This window comes from Balaenoptera acutorostrata, chromosome 15 (assembly GCF_949987535.1).
Source record: "Balaenoptera acutorostrata chromosome 15, mBalAcu1.1, whole genome shotgun sequence".
NCBI classification, from domain to species: Eukaryota; Metazoa; Chordata; class Mammalia; order Artiodactyla; family Balaenopteridae; genus Balaenoptera; species Balaenoptera acutorostrata.
Window position 1 is genome coordinate 49,070,509 of NC_080078.1, and position 16,420 is coordinate 49,086,928.

The 16,420-nt window shown below is 38.2% G+C and overlaps 1 protein-coding gene across 8 annotated transcripts in view; it reads left to right on the forward strand.

Annotated features, from left to right (window-relative positions):
• Nucleotides 1–16,420, forward strand: part of TASP1 (taspase 1) — a 237,763-nt gene that overhangs the window by 85,300 nt on the left and 136,043 nt on the right. The window lies entirely within an intron of this gene.

Consider the following 16,420-nt stretch of genomic DNA (forward strand, 5'->3'; position numbering starts at 1 on the left):
TCCAGACTTGTTATAGGTTGACATCATATGTTCAGACTTGTAAATCCTCCCTCCACTTTTACTATTCATCAGCTCTGTAGAGCCTCCTCTAAATTTTGGTGTTTAACAGAATCAATGGAGGGGAAAAAAGAGCATTCCTTCGTTATCATTGGGATAATCTCAGCTGATCTTGTATATAATGTGCAAATCATCATATTATAGCTTTCCTAAAAGGAAGTGTCTCCAGTGAATGGAATTTCATTGGAGCTACAGATAGAAGTCTTCCTGTCTGGGAATTGGCTCAGACCATGATGTTAAGAGCATCAGATTCTAAGTCAGAACTTTTAAATATGTCCTCATATGATATCACCATGTACTAATGACCTGAGTTGACCCATCACAGATGTAGTGGTGTTGACACATGTGTAGCTAATAAGGCCAGCAGAGTAGACCAATACATGAGAAGACAAATGTGTATACACACACACACACACACACACACACACACACACACACACATGGATCAATAACAAGGATGTTTTAAGATCAGAAGATAAGACCCACTGCTTAATTAAGTTGAAGGAAAACTGTCTGGAGTTTTCAAAGGCCTGATTGGCCCACCTCTTCCATAATCAGCCTAGAACATTTTGAATGAAAAGTCAGATGCCAGAAACTATTCAGAATTCAAGACCTGGGCTGGGATTACTTGAGGAGTGGAGGAAGTAGGGCAGGCTGAAATGGGGTACAGTAGACCAGGATTTCTAGTCTAGGTTTGCTGTTAACTAGTCCAGAGACCTTGGGCAAACATGGAGTCTCTCTAGACTTCAGTTTCCTCAGCAGTAAAGTCAGCATGCTGGATCAAGTGATTACCATCATTCTTTCCAGCTTGATAATTCTCTAATATATTATCATTGGCAGCATGGAGTTTGTCCAAACCTCTTGATCCTCTCATTGAGAGATCCTTTATTTTAGTGTATGCTAAACCTGGCTGGCCATTATCTTCATCTGGGTAGTTGTAAAACTCGATTTTTAGGCTCTACTCTCAATATACTGATGAACATCTGCAGGGGTGTGTGAGGTATTGGGCCATCATTTGAGACTCATTGCTTTTTCTGCCTAATGTGTCACAGTGGGCCTAGAAAAGCACCTGCTTAGTAATCGTTGCTTAAATGAACATAGAACGTTCTAGAGGAGTTAGTACTTATATACATGATTGCATTCAGTTAATAACTTCATGTCCAGTCTTATTCATTTAGCTCTCCCGAAGGTACCCTAGAGCTCTTTTCTCCTTTCTCCTTATTCCAGAATTTGTCTCCAGGTCATTGTCATTTTCCACAGGTACCTGACACAGTGCCCACTTAATGAAACTGTGTTTGAGTGGATGAATCTAAGTTTTTATTACCACCCCCCTCTTCAGTCCCTGAACTGTTCCAGTTGCTTATTATACATTTCATGTCATACCTTAGCTCAGCATGTCTAGAATCAAGCTTCATCACTGTCTCCTGGATGACTGCAGTAGCATCGCAATCCGTCTGCTCTTGCCTTTCCAGTCAGTTCTATACCCAGCATTTGTGGAATCATTTAAAAGTGCAACTTGATTCTGTCATGACCCTGATTAAACTCTTCAGTGACTTCCAGCTGCTCTTAAGAATAAAGTATAGGTCCCTTAACAGAGCCCACAGGACTCGATACGAGCAGGTGCTTGTCTTTCTTTTCAGTCTTTTGCTCTTTTACTCTCAGTCTGGGTCACACTGTCAGGATTCTGCCTGAGTCAGGTCCTTTGTCCCTGTAATTCCAGATCCCAGGAATATTGCCTCTCCCCCTCCCACCTGTCATTTAAACTGTCGTGCTGCTCCAGCTGCCTCTCTGAGTGTGCTTATTTGATGTCTTTCTCTTTCCCTAGAGTGCAGGTTCCAGAAGGACAGGGATTATATCTGTTTTGGTTGCCATGGTTTCTCAGCTTGGCATATAATAAGTACTCAATAAACATTGGTTTAATGAATACAGGCACTATTTTTTGTTTTGTTTTGTTTTTGCTTGCTTCTTTTTGATATATTTACCACCCTCAAGTCTATACCTTTTTACCTTGATGGCTGGATGGTTGCAGTATCTTTATAACTGGCTTCCCTGGTTCTAGCCTTTTTCCATTCCTCTTTAATTCTGTGTATTATCCCAGGATACATTTCCTTAAAAATACCTTCATTGGTCTTGACCTTCTTCTGACAGAAACTTTAATAGAATCTTTACTATCTGTAGATTAAAACCCAGAGTTTTTAGAACTGACTTTATGAACCCTCTTGAAACTTGAGCCCAGCCTACTTTTCCATTATTTCTCTTCTGGAATAATCTTTTTTTCTCTTATCGACTACATTTCTGTATTTGATTTTTCATGGAGTTGCTGAAAGTTCTTATTTCGAAGTTTTGCTCATGTCTCTTTCTCTTTGTGGAATAAGTGATAATTAATAATGGAATACCAGCCACTTCTCCACCTACTGAGATTCTAATCCAAGTCCTTCTTTAAGGACCAGCTCAAATGCCACCCAGATCAAAACCAATTCCTTTCTTCTACTTAGTACGTGTAATGGGCACTCAATAAATGCTTGTTGAATTGAATTATCTACTACCTTTGACATTTTGAGATTGGTGTGTGATTATTTTATCATATCTATGCAGGCATATGGAAGCATGAGCATTTTGTTTTTTTATCCTTATCACAGTGCCTAGAAACAATGCCTTTACTCAATTAATATTACTAACTTAAACATCTACAGTCAATGATTCTAATGTTAATTTTGAGAGAGCAAAGTGTGTTATTTTCTTTAATTGTAAGTCTTACGGTCTTTCAAGATAAGTTTGAATCTTCTTTTATTTGCTTCAAGCATACATTAGTTCAAAACTATGTCTCACTTTTAACAATAAGCTTATATTTGGGGATGTAATGAAAGAAGAGTTTGGTTATCTGAAATATTACTATTGATAATAATATTATTGAGTAAGTGAGGGAAATGATTGTTGGGAAATAATTTCTTAGAAACAGCTCACAGTTGCAGCTGACCATTCCAGAGGTGAGTCAGGAAGTGTCCACAAGGGGGCGTGCCCATCTAGCCATCTAGAGAAACGTGACCAAGTCCCTCTCCTGTTATGCAGGTAAAAATGCCTGTTTTACAAATGTACTCCTAGGCCATGTGTCTTTTTCTAGGAAAAAGAATAGACCTTCACCATGACAAAAATTCCTACCCATTTTCTAACACCTGTTTATTTTGGTGGTGTGATTTTCCGAGGAGGGACAGGGGACAGAATGGAAATGGGGATTGCCTTGCAAGCTGAGACAAGTCTATGATGCTTGTGATTGTGCTTTTTTTTTTTTTTCCTGTGTTGAGAGCATTTTTATTTTACAAGCATTGCCATCTCTTCTGTGGTCATTGTATGTCGTTTGCTCAAGGGATAGGCAGTGCTCCATTTTCATTGCTCCATTGATTTGTGTCACCTGAGGTTATGAGGAACTAGCAAGTGACCTTGAGGAGTGCACAGGCTTTGAGTGGAGTTTCTACCAGAGGTCATGGCCTCATGGGATCTTCAGTTTTTGTTTTTGTTTTTTTCCAGTACCTATTTTACCTTGACTTCAACATTATCACCAGCAAACATTTATTGAGTACTATCTATATACAGATTTTTAAGTAGGCTTTAGGAGTAAATAGAGAGGCCCTGCCCATTTGGTCCAGAGGAATTAAACAATAAAGGGAAATCATACCATTTGGTATGTGCTAGAAGAATGAAACCATCCGTGAGAGCTGCAGGGATTAACAGGATGGATAAATTACCATAAGCACATGGTAGGCTTTATGGAAGAGGTGGAATTTAAGCTGGGGCTTGGATAAAGAGTAGGGCTTACATGACTGTAGACAGAAAGAGAAAGTCCTAGTTTAGAAGAAGCCTGTGAGAAGCACCGCAGAGTTTCTGCAGGACAGTGGTTTCAAACCCAAATGCTTATGGGGGCCAAGCAGGTAGCCTAAATATGTGAGACCATCTAGAGGGGTGGCGGGGATGGCAATACATGTTCCATTTTTAGGTATTCAAAAACCAAAATGCGCAACACCAAAAATAGTACGCTTTGCTGGTCAAACCAAGCTCTGGTTTTGACAGCCTGTAATCCCCAGTGGGGGCACGACAGCTGATAGGATTCAACTGTCCACAGAATTTAGCAAAGTAAAATAGACCATAGAGGAAGTAAGTACACAGGCAGAGCTGCCCCTGAACGTCTGTTTGCACTAACTGTACTTAGAAGCAAATGAGGAGAGTATTTTGAAATATAGTATGTGTGAGTGGGGCCTGTCCTGGTGGTTATTTGCATTAAACACAGGCTTTTGAGTGTTGGGAATCTCTGAAAACATCATTGAGGTTAATTTGAATGGCGTTAGAATTTCTAAGATACAGTACTGTCATGATTAGTTTAGATTGTATTTTACATCCTAGAATATACTTAGCTCCTTCCTACTCTTTGTAATTCTTTGACTTATCTCTGATTTCTAATAAGGTTTTAATCTGTTGAGGAACAAAAAGAAAATAAGTATATGGGCATTTTTTGGCTCCTTTTTGCTTTTTAATATGCTGATCTTTAGTTGTTATATATTTATGATTTTGAATAATAATTTCTATTTTTGTGAGTATACTCATAATTATATGGTCAAATGAATATTGCTTTAGAAATCTCATATCAAATAAAATAACTTATTACTGTGTTATTAAAGTCGGTGTCGGGCTTCCCTGGTGGCGCAGTGGTTGAGAATCTGCCTGCTAATGCAGGGGACGCGGGTTCGAGCCCTGGTCTGGGAGGATCCCACATGCCACGGAGCGGCTGGGCCCGTGAGCCACAACTACTGAGCCTGCGCGTCTGGAGCCTGTGCCCCGCAACGGGAGGGGCTGCGATAGTGAAAGGCCCGCGCACTGCGATGAAGAGCGGTCCCTGCACCGCGATGAAGAGTGGCCCCCGCTTGCCGTAACTAGAGAAAGCCCTTGCACGAACCGAAGACCCAAAACAGCCAAAAATAAATAAATAAATAAATAAAGTAGCTATAAAGTCGGTGTCAATTATTCTTCAATCTGGAGAGGGGGGAACTTAAATCCAGGTTAATGACCCATCCCAATTGTCATGGTGTTTCATTGGCAGGAATAGACTCCAGATTGTCCAGGTTACCTTCGAGTCCTTTATCTGTTATTCCCCATTGCTTTAAGACTCAGTTCAAAGGCCATTGGAGCTCTGGAATTTAAAAGAAAAAGTGTAATTTTATCCCGAGAAGGGATAAATGTAAGCTCTGAAATGAAAGACCAGAGGTCCAGACCACGGCCAGGTGTTCCTGGAAAGAGCCAAATTGGACAACTAAATTGCAAAAGTTTGCCTGCTCTTATTAAAGAGACTTTGTTGCTGTCTATTTAATTAGCAAGGTCTTAGCTCATTTATTTATGTGTTTTTTAATCTACCCAGGTAATGACATTCATAGCCTATTAGTGTGTGTGCTGGTAGCGTGTTGTGCTATCTATGTGGTTGAAGTCCTCTCATATATGCGCCTCTATGAAGTGAAACTGCCAAATAATATCAATTCTCTCCTTCTCCCTTGAACATGTTTCCCAGACGGCAGTGACTGAGTTTAAGATAGTGAAGGATGACCAGTGGAAAAAGTGAAGTTAAGACTCAAATATTGTACGGGTATTAATCATTTAGAGCTTTTAGGAAAGCAGTCTGGAATTAAACTGAATTGGTTAGTCAAAAACGAGGAGTGTGATCTGGTGCCAGATGATTGATTTAAGGGGTTGGGAAGGCAGTAAAGAAGTGTTACCAAAAGAAAACATTGAACGGTGGAGTGTGTGACCAATATAAAGATATATCATTTCTTTATAGATAAAGCGAGAGGCTTAGTGTTTGATGGTAAGAGCCTTAGAAGTTTGTTTTGAACAGTAGACCAAAGGGCATGCACAACGTCCTGAAATAAAGATCACTTCCACATTGTGAGAAACGAGTCTGGACTTTAGTTTGGTTACTATGGGACCAGCAAAAGATTTCTCAGCAGTTGTTTAAGGATGTGCTTTTGAGACAGAACCCATTTAGGAGTGATGTGCAAAAGCATTACATTCAGAGAAGATCTAAATATGAAATAATCAGAGAAACGTGAGGTTATAGGAAAACTACTTTGGATAGGCTGAGTCTGGATTGTGCATAAAAATTGAGCAAGATGCAGTTTCAGAGGACAAGAAGTTTGAGTTATTGATGAGGTTCAATGAAAAAGTATTTATCTTATGACACTTTGTTAGTTGCTGCTTCCAGGTGGAAGGGGGGGAAGACAAGCCACCAAAGAGCTTAGAACAAGCCAGTGTATAAAAGTCTTCCAGACAGGGGTTTAGGTTGTACTTTTAGGGCCAGGGCCCCCGTGGGAACCTGGCCCTAAAAGTACAATGGGAAGCGATTCAGGAGACCTTTTCTGGGGTTACTGAGGCCCTGGGACTTGAAGAAGGGCAGCATTTTGATGTGGGGCAAGGGTTGGGGAGGAGAGAGCAATATTTGCACTGGATGAAGTGCAAGCGAGTCAGGATGCCACCTATAGTGTGGAGTTTAATAGTATCTGCTGTTACTCTGGAGAGCCAAGGCTCATACTGGAGGAGAAGGCAGGAGGGCCGGGCCTTTGCTAAGGTTTAAAACAAGTTGTTTTGTCACAGAATCAGTTCTGCCCTTCTCTTTCCTTTTTATTTATTTATTTATTTATTTTATTGCTTTTTGGATCTTTTCACCTAATGTTTATTCCTCTTTCATCTTATCTCTGTTTTTTCTCCTTGTGTTTATCTTATTCTCTTTCTAACTTGTTTAGTTGGACACTTAGCTTATTAATTTTGTTTTCTTTTCTAATATTAATATTTTGGGTATTAATTTCCCTCTAAGTGCCACTTTTACTATATCTCTCACAAGTTTTGAAATGTAATATTTTTATTATCATTCATTATTAAATATTTTTGTTTCTATTTAGATTTCGTATTTGATCCATAAGTTATTTAGAAGTACTTTTTTCTTTTTTAATTTTTAAATTTTATTTACCTTTATTGACTCCTAACTTAATTGTATTGTAGTTAGAGAGTGTATTCTGTTTGATGTTTCAATGTTTCTTGAAATTTGTTGTGATTTAGTTTACGGATTAATGTATGGTCAATTTTTGTAAATATTTATTTGTGTTTGAAAAGAATGCTTCCACTCTAATTGGTACAGAATTCTGTGAATGCCTATCTAATTAAGCTTTTTAATATGCTGTTCAGATCTTTTATTTCTTACTGATTATTATTATTATTATTATTTAGGTCATTTGACCTATTCATAGTTGAGAGAAATGTGTTAAAATATCTCATTGTGAGGTATTATGGTTTGCTGATCTCTCCTTGTTGCTCTGTTTTTGCTTTACATACATTTGAGGCTATTTTTTATTTTAGGTACATACAAATTTAGAATTACTACATCTCCGTGGTGTATCTAAACTTTCAGTATTTATCACAGAGAGACTCTTTAGTTCTATTAACTTTTTGTCTTAAAACTTAATTTTCTTGATGTTAGTATAGCTACATTGTTTGGATTGGTACCTGCTTGGTATCTCTCTCTCTTTTCCCTGTCCTCTTCCAGCTTTTCCATGTCCTTATTTTTCAAGTGTATCTCTGATAAATAACATATAGCCAGATTTTAAAACCCAATCTTGACCTTCTAATAATAACCATTATTATTTTTAATTAACCAATTTATTTTTGGCTGCGTTGGGTCTTCGTTGCTGCGCACAGGCTTTCTGTAGCTGTGGTGAGCGGGGGCTACTCTTTGTTGCGGTGCATGGGCTTCTCATTCTGGTGGCTTCTCTTGTTGTGGAGCATGGGCTCTAAGCACACGGGCTTCAGTAGTTGTGGCATGTGGGTTCAGTAGTTGTGGCTTGTGGGCTCTAGAGTGGAGGCTCAGTAGTTGTGGCACACAGGCTTAGTTGCTCTGCGGCATGTGGGATCTTCCTGGTCCAGGGCTCGAACCCGTGTCCCCTGCATTGGCAGGTGGATTCTTAACCACTGCACCACAAGGGAGGTCCCTAACCATTATTATTTTTAAAGACAATATTAATTTTGATTTACATGAAGTTTTGCCATTTTATTTGCTTACGTATTCCTCGTTTCATTCCTGAATGTCCTTTTCCTTCTTGGATTATTGTCTTAGTCCTTTCAGACTGCTATAACAAAATACCATAGACCGGATGGCTTACAAACAATAGAAATTTATTTACCACAGTTCTGGAGGCTGGGAAGTCCAACATCAAGGCATAGGCAGATTTGGTGTCTGGTGAGGACCCACTTCCTAGATGGCTGTCTTTTTGCTATAACCTTATATGGCAGAAGGGACAAGGGAGCTTCTTGGGCTTCTTCTAGAATGGCATAATCCCATTCATGAGGGCTCTGCCTTCATGACCTAATCATCTTCCAGTGCCCCACCTCCTAATACCATCACCTTGGGGATTAAGATTTCAACATGTAAATTTTGGAAGGACACATTCGGATGACAGCATTTATTTTCCTTCTTCTAAAAGTATGTAATTCATTTGTTCATTCATTCATTCAACAGGTATTTATTGAGTGCTTAAGAGGTATCAAGTACTTTTCTGGGTGCTTAGCGTATGTTAGTGAATAAAGCATACAAAGATTTAAAAAATTTATTTCTTTATTTCCTTTATTTTTTTGGCTGTGGCGGGTCTTAGTTGCAGCACACAGGGTCTTCGTTGAGGCATGTGGGATCTTTCATTGTGGTGCAGGCTTCTCTCTAGTTGTGGCGCCCGGGCTTCTCTCTAGTTGTGGTGTGCGGGTTTTCTCTCTCTAGTTGTGACGCGTGGGCTCCAGGTCGTGTGGGCTCCAGGGCGCGTGGGCTCTGTAGATTGCGGCACGCAGGCTCAGTAGTTGTGACACGCGGGTTTCAGTTTCTCCGCGGCATGTGGAATCTTAGTTCCCCAACCAGGGATCGAACCCACGTCCCCTGCATTGGAAGGAGGATTCTTTACCACTGGGCCACCAGGGAAGCCCCTAAAACATACAAAGATTACTGCCTTTGTCGAGCTTCCAGTCTCGGGGGAGATTGGCAGTTTAAATAATATGAAAATATGTGTTATATTTTAGAAGATGATGACATGTTATGGGAAAAAGATAAAGTAGAGTCAAGAAAGGAAGATTAGGGGGGCTTCCCTGGTGGCGCAGTGGTTGAGAATCCGCCTGCCAATGCAGGGGACACGGGTTCGAGCCCTGGTCTGGGAAGATCCCACATGCCGCGGAGCAGCTGGGCCCGTGAGCCACAATTACTGAGCCTGCGCGTCTGGAGCCTGTGCTCCGCAACAAGAGAGGCCGCGATAGTGAGAGGCCCGCGCACCGCGATGAAGAGTGGCCCCCGCTTGCCACAACTAGAGAAAGCCCTCGCACAGAAACGAAGACCCAACACAGTCATAAATAAAAAAAAAATATATATATATCCTATGGTTTAAAAAAAAAAAAAAAAAGAGGACTTCTGAGACGATAAATAAGATTATTCCGTATCGAAGTCCTTTTAAAAAAAAAAAAAAAAGAAAGGAAGATTAGGAATGCCTATGAGTAGGTGGTAGGGAGGATTAGAAGGAGGGCAGTTTGCAGTATTAAATAGAATGGTCCTTTAGGATTTCATTAAGTGCAGGTCTCTTGGTGGTAAACAAATTTTATTTTTAAATTTATAAATGTATTTATTTTATTTTTGTTCCTAAAAGGTAATTTTGTTAGGTACCCACTTCTACGTTTATAGTTACTTTTCTCTGAGTACCTTGAAAATACACCACTGCCTTCTGGCTCCCATTGGACTTTGGGATTTCTGCCTTCATTCTGTTGTGGTGAGCTTTCCTTTCTATCTGGCTCCCTTTCTTTCTCTCAGGCTTCCTAGAGATCTGGATTCTTGTTTTTCATCAGTTCTGGGGAAATTTGAGCTATTTTCTCTTTAAATATTTTCACTTCTCTATTCTGTCTATTCTTTCCAGTTGGGCATACATTAGACTTTTTCTCATTCATATTTTTTACTATCTCTTTCATATTTTCCATCGCCCCCACTTGCTTACAATTGCAATCAAATGTGTATTAAATGTTATATAAATATAACTGTATTATACTATTAGGAAAAAATTGAAAAATTTGCTCATGACCTGACGTTTTGAATTCTTGATTGTGTACTTTAAAATAGATACATCAGCTGTTGATTTCTTTTTTTAAGGTAAAACTTACAAACAGCAACACACACACAATCTTAAGTGTATAATTTGATGAATTTTGATATGTGTATACAACCATGTAACAAGATATGATATTGCTACTACTCTAGAAAGTTTCCTCATACCCCTTCCATAGTCCACACCTCCTTCCCAAGACAACTATTTTTCTGATTCTTTTTCACCATAGAGTAGTTTTACCTGTTCTAAAACTTCAGATGAATGGGATCATATATTATGTACTCTCTTGTGTCCAGCTTCTTTTACTCAGCATACATCTAAAAGATTATCCATATCGTTGTACATATCACTAGTTCTTTTTTATTGCTGAGCAGTCCTCCACTGTTGCCTGTATCACAGTTTGTGTACCCATTCCCCTCTTGATAGACATTTGGGTTGTTTCCAGGTTTTGACTCTTGAAGTTTGACTAAGGTGCTATAAACATTCTTGACAAGTCTTTTGTCATGTATATTTTGCTTTCTCTTGGGTAAATATTTAGGGGTGTAGTTGCTGGGTCATAGCTAGGTGTGTATATTTAATTTAGAATTAAATTTTTTTGATTTAGAATTTTAAAATTGTGATTAATACTTACTCCAGAAAAACAAGAAGCCAAATTAGATATATTCATCATTAATTTTTAAACTGATTTTAAGTCATTGAGATATATTCTATAAGTGTTTTTATCAAATGGATGCAATTTAATGATCTAGTTAATATTATCTTAAGGAACTTGTCAGAATTATCATCATTCTTAAATTCCTTAATTTTTATTTCAACTCCAGTATATCTTAGGTTGCTATCCTTAACCAGTGGTTCATTATGAGTTCAAATTAAATAATATTAATTAAACAACGTATGAATAAGAATAAAAATGATTTAAAACTGTGTAAGGCTATCGTGGTGGTTTTTACTGTTCAACTGTGTAATAATCTAAGTCACGAGTATGTTCATCTGGTCTCTACCATCACTTACACGGGCTCACTCACCATGTACACTGAGGCTCTCAAACGGTTCCATTTTGAAGAGAAAAAAATCCATAATTTATTATTTGTAAGATTATTAAAAAAAAAAAAACTGAGATTAGCCACCAGAACACTATATAGGAATTCTGCCAGTTGGAAAACATTGTCCTTTGAGAGTCTGGAATTTTGGGGTAATCCTCTGGAACTTTGTTATGATATGAATTTATAATTAAAGCTGTAATCCAGATATATTAAAGCCCCTTAAAAGCATTGTTAACACACTTTATTTTTATTTTGAGCTGAAAAGGTTTCTGTTTTTGGTGTTGAGTGACTTAGGGAATTAATAACAGAGATTTTTATATAATATAATTTTTTTCTCTTGTAGATATGTCTGGCACTAATTATATAGTGCTGCAAAAATTTTAATGCATATTTATTAAGTAAAGAAAATAAAGGATTATTTAAAAATAGGCATTATGACTGTAGCTTACAGAAACATCATTTGTAGTATTGGACATCAGAAGGGTGATTTTCTGAAGGGTCACTGGATATTCTTATATCCAAATTTTCCTTGGTTTCAGCCAAGCCAGACACATGAAAGTAGATAATTCTAGCTGAATTGTACTTCTTTTACACACACAGCTGATATACTCTGAGCCCACAGTGGCCCCACTGTAGGGGGCTGGTTTTAGGAGATAGACCTGGAGCCAGATCTAAGTCTCTTGTAGCCAGAGCTATCGTTCCATCTTTAGGATGCTCGAAGGTGGTAAAGCTTATGCTGAAGTTACTGTGCTGTCACAGAGGGCGTTAAGTCAGCTGCGTTTCTCAAGTGGCAGCTCAGGCCAATCATAATGCTGCTTTCAGCCTAACAAAGGTGTACTGGGAAGGTTTGGTATCTTTAAAAAAAAACAACAACGTATTATTATTGTATTAGGATAATCCCACCATACATCAGTTTCAGGATGCACTTTTACACTTGAGATATTATTCTTATATTTTAGCTATTTGATATTGGAGTAATTCTGTACAGAAGAAAGACCAAGTTAGTGAGATAAGTAACTGATAGATGGTGTCTCTTGGCAGGTTTCAGAGTTAGAGTGTAGGTTAGAGGCTTAATTTTCACGTGGAAAGTACCTACATTTTGTTCTGAGGGATTTATTAGTTTACATGTGTTACTTAATTTAATTCGTACAATAACTGTGTAACAGCCATCTCCAACGTGGAGCAAGAAAAATGAAAACTTTTGACATTAAGCCCAACAGGGTTTACTAGATCCTTGGTTACTTCAAGAAAGTTTTATTTCAGTCGTTTCCATAACACATGCAATCTCTATGCCAACTTTATATACATATGTTTATTCCGATGGGAACTATAGTTTATGCCATTGCTTTTTAGTCACAATTTTATCTAAAAAATTAAGGCAACTAGCATGTTTCAGTCAGGGACAATAGGTCCATGTGTATCTATGTGGCGCATGTACTTCTAAGTATTTATGGAGTGTAAGAGTATAATAGCAGCTCTATATAATAACAGTCATTTGTGTGTTTTTTAGCCTTTCTTAGATTTCATTCTTGTACAAACGAGCTCTGTGAAATTATTATAGTCAAAATACCAGTGTTTGTCTTTCACTCAGTTTATCTGCACTTCATAAAAATGCTTAAATGTTATGTCATCATCCTTCAAGTTGCTTTTCAGTATGTCAAATCTGTGAACTAATTCTTGAATATTTATGAAGTAATTCTGATTTTTGCAGGTGTTGCAAGCCATTAGAAATATTTAGCTTAATTTGGAGCAGGATTCTCTATTTTTCGCTTGATTTTTCATTTTTGAAAAACAAGTTACAGTAAATCCATCTCTGTATAATCCTTTTGTGTCTTTCTGTAGTAGTTTGGTTAGGGATAAGAGTTATAGTTCACGATATCCTGATCAAAATGCTAAGAGAATTGTTTTACAGATGACGTATATCATCGTGTATATGTTATGTGTCCCCTCAGTAAAGTTCTATTTTATAGAATGTTTGCGTAGGATCAGCAGTCACAGTTAATAAAAAAAGAACTAATAAAGAATACCCTTTCCTGACTTTGTTGTTGCTGTTTTTGAGGAAAGTTATTTTACAGTGCCTCTTTATTTGCATGAGAGTTGTCTATTTCTAAAAGAACCAGCAAGATTAAAAAGATCATACTTTAAAATACCTTGTAGTGTGTTCATGGTGTTATGGTTGTGGTGATATGCTGCCAGTTGGTAGTTGAACAAGATAGAGCTTAAATCTTTTATGCTGACATAATGTTGGTCTTAGGTGGTTTAAGTTTCTCCTTCAGCAGATTTGTGCCTATGAAGTTATTTGCCTTAGAATGAGTAGAGCAGACATCTGGCTGATAATGACCTTGTGGGATGCTCTCAGACCTTGTTTCTCAAAGTAGGGTCCATGGAGCAGTAACATCAGCATCAGCATTACTCGGGGGTTTTTAGATGTACAGTCGTGACTGATTCTAGATTACTCCATCAGAATCTGCATTCAAACAGGTTCTCCAATTGATTTGTATGCACATTAAAGTTTGAGAAGCCCTCCTGTAGATGATGTAAGATTTGGCATCTGAACAAGAAACAGTCTCTATCTGGGGTTGCAAGGATATAAAGATTTAGGAATTATTTCTTAGAAAAATGAAACAAATGTTCATCTTAAAAGTACATTTGTCTTTAGGGTTATCTCTCTTTTCTGGAATAAAATGTGTCCAATGCATTTCTTTACTTTGATAATTCCATCTTATCTACCAAAGAAGACAGACTCCACTTAGTCTGTACCAAATGAGTATACCTAATTATTGTTAATCTTCCGTAAGATAGTGTCATTCTCTGGCCTTGTATGAAATTGAATCTTGAGAAAAGGAGATGGAAGACTGACGTTAGAATGGCAGGGCATGTATCGTCACTTACTGGGCTTGGTTTTGTTACACCAGGGATACAGATGTGCTTTATTTACTCCAAGTTTATTTTATTTTTATTTTTTAAATTTTTATTGGAGTATAGTTGCTTTACAATGTTGTGTTAGTTTCTGCTGTACAGTAAAGTGAATCGGTTATATGTATACGTATATACACTCTTTCTTAGATTTCCTTCCCATTTAGGTCACCACAGATCATTGAGTAGAGTTCCCTGTGCTAAACAGTAGGTTCTTATTAGTTATCTATTTTATACGTAGTGGTGTATACGTGTCAATCCCAATCTCCCAATTTGTCCCACCCCTTCTTCCCCTCTTGGTTACCGTAAGTTTGTTGTCTATATCTGTGACTATTTGTGCTTTGCTGATAAGTTCATCTGTTTTTCTAGACTCCACATATAAGCGATAATATACGATATTTGTTTTACTCTTTCTGACTTACCTCACTTTGTATGACAGTCTCTAGGTCTATCCATGTCTCTGCAAATGGCACTATTTCGTTCCTTTTTATGGCTGAGTAATATTCTATTGTATATATGTACCACATCTTCTTTATCCATTCCTCTGTCGATGGACATTTAGGTTGCTTCCATGTCCTGACTATTGTAAATAGAGCTGCAGTGAATATCAGGGTGCATGCATCCTTTCAAATTCTGGTTTTCTCCAGCTGTATGCCTAGGAGTGGGATTGCTGGGTCATATGGTAGCTCTATTTTTAGGTTTATAAGGAACCTCCATACTGTTCTCCATAGTGACTGTACCAATTTATATTCCCACCAATGGTATAGGAGGGTTCCCTTTTCTCCACACCCTCTCCAGCATGTATTGTTTGAAGATTTTTTGTTGATGGCCATTCTGACCGATGTGAGGTGATAACCTCATTGTAGTTTTGATTCTCATTTCTCTAGTAATTAGTGATGTTGAGCATCTTCTCATGTGCTTTTTGGCCATCTATATGTGTTCTTTGGAGAAATGTCTATTTAGATCTTTTGATTGGGTTATTTGTTTTTTTGATACTGAGCTGCATGAGCTGTTTGTATATTTTGGAGATATCCCTTGTTGGTTGCTTCGTTTGCAAATATTTTCTCCCATTCTGAGGGTTGTCTTAAAGAATAAGGATGTCCTTAATGTCTGCTGTGGGCAGAATGAAACAGTGGATCAGACCTTTCCTCAGAGGTTTACAGTCAGGTTAGGAAACTATCCTTAAAAGTCAGACAACCTACCACCAGAAGAACTGTGATATTCTGGGATATGGCCATGTTGATCCACTGGCTGGTCTTCCCCAGCTGCTGTTAAAAGGGAGAGTAGGGACACAGCATGCATTTCAGTCAGTTACACCTGTTGTATCAAAGTAAGTACTGTCATAGTGGAACAGTATATTTAAGGGGAGTTAGAATTTAGAGCAAGAACCAAAGAAATGCAAACATCTAGATATACCTTCTCCTAATAGACTTAATATAATGTTCATTGTGGCATACTCTGCCTCTGCATTTTCTAGTTTGCTTTAAGGAAAAATCTTTTGTTTACATTCTGCTTCCAGTATTTCAAAACTCCCTTCAATGTTGCTCAACTTCTGAGGTGGCCTTGGCAGCCCATTGACTTTTCTGGGGCTAGCCTTAGTGTGGTATTTCAAAAACCACTCAGGCAGGTACCCCCTCAGCACGAATAATGTCTTGCTCAGTAAGTAGTATGAGCATAAACCACACAGGAGGGAGAGCTGGTCTCGTTGAACATGGGCTTCTGCCTGACTGTTTCATACAGACTTGAGTGCTAGGGTGAGGGTAGGGGGTCTCAGGTTCTGGGGCACCAGTGCCCTAGTGTAAGAATACCACCATGACCGCTATGAACCTAAAGACCTGTAGTAGCCCTCCTTTTTAATATATAAAAAAGATAATTTTTCATGAAACTTTGTTCCCACTTCCTTTACTTCTGATTTTTATCCAGCAGTGTAAAGTTTGTCTGCCTTGCACAGGTGAACCAGAAATCTTTGAGGTAGGAGACAGCTGCTTGTGGTCACTACATGTGAAATGCCTTAAGCATGTGGGACCTGGAACAAGACACAGAAACACAAAGATGCCTCCCAAGAATATGCAGTTTTCTGCCATATGATTGGCAACCATGTTATTAATATAGCAGAGAAGGGAGCTGGCCATTAAGTTTCTCACAAGGAAGGAATTATAAAAGAAAATTGTAGCATGGTCTACACCAAGACTAGAAATGTCACTCTCTTCATTTATTGTGCTGAATATATTACTTTTAGAAATTTGTATA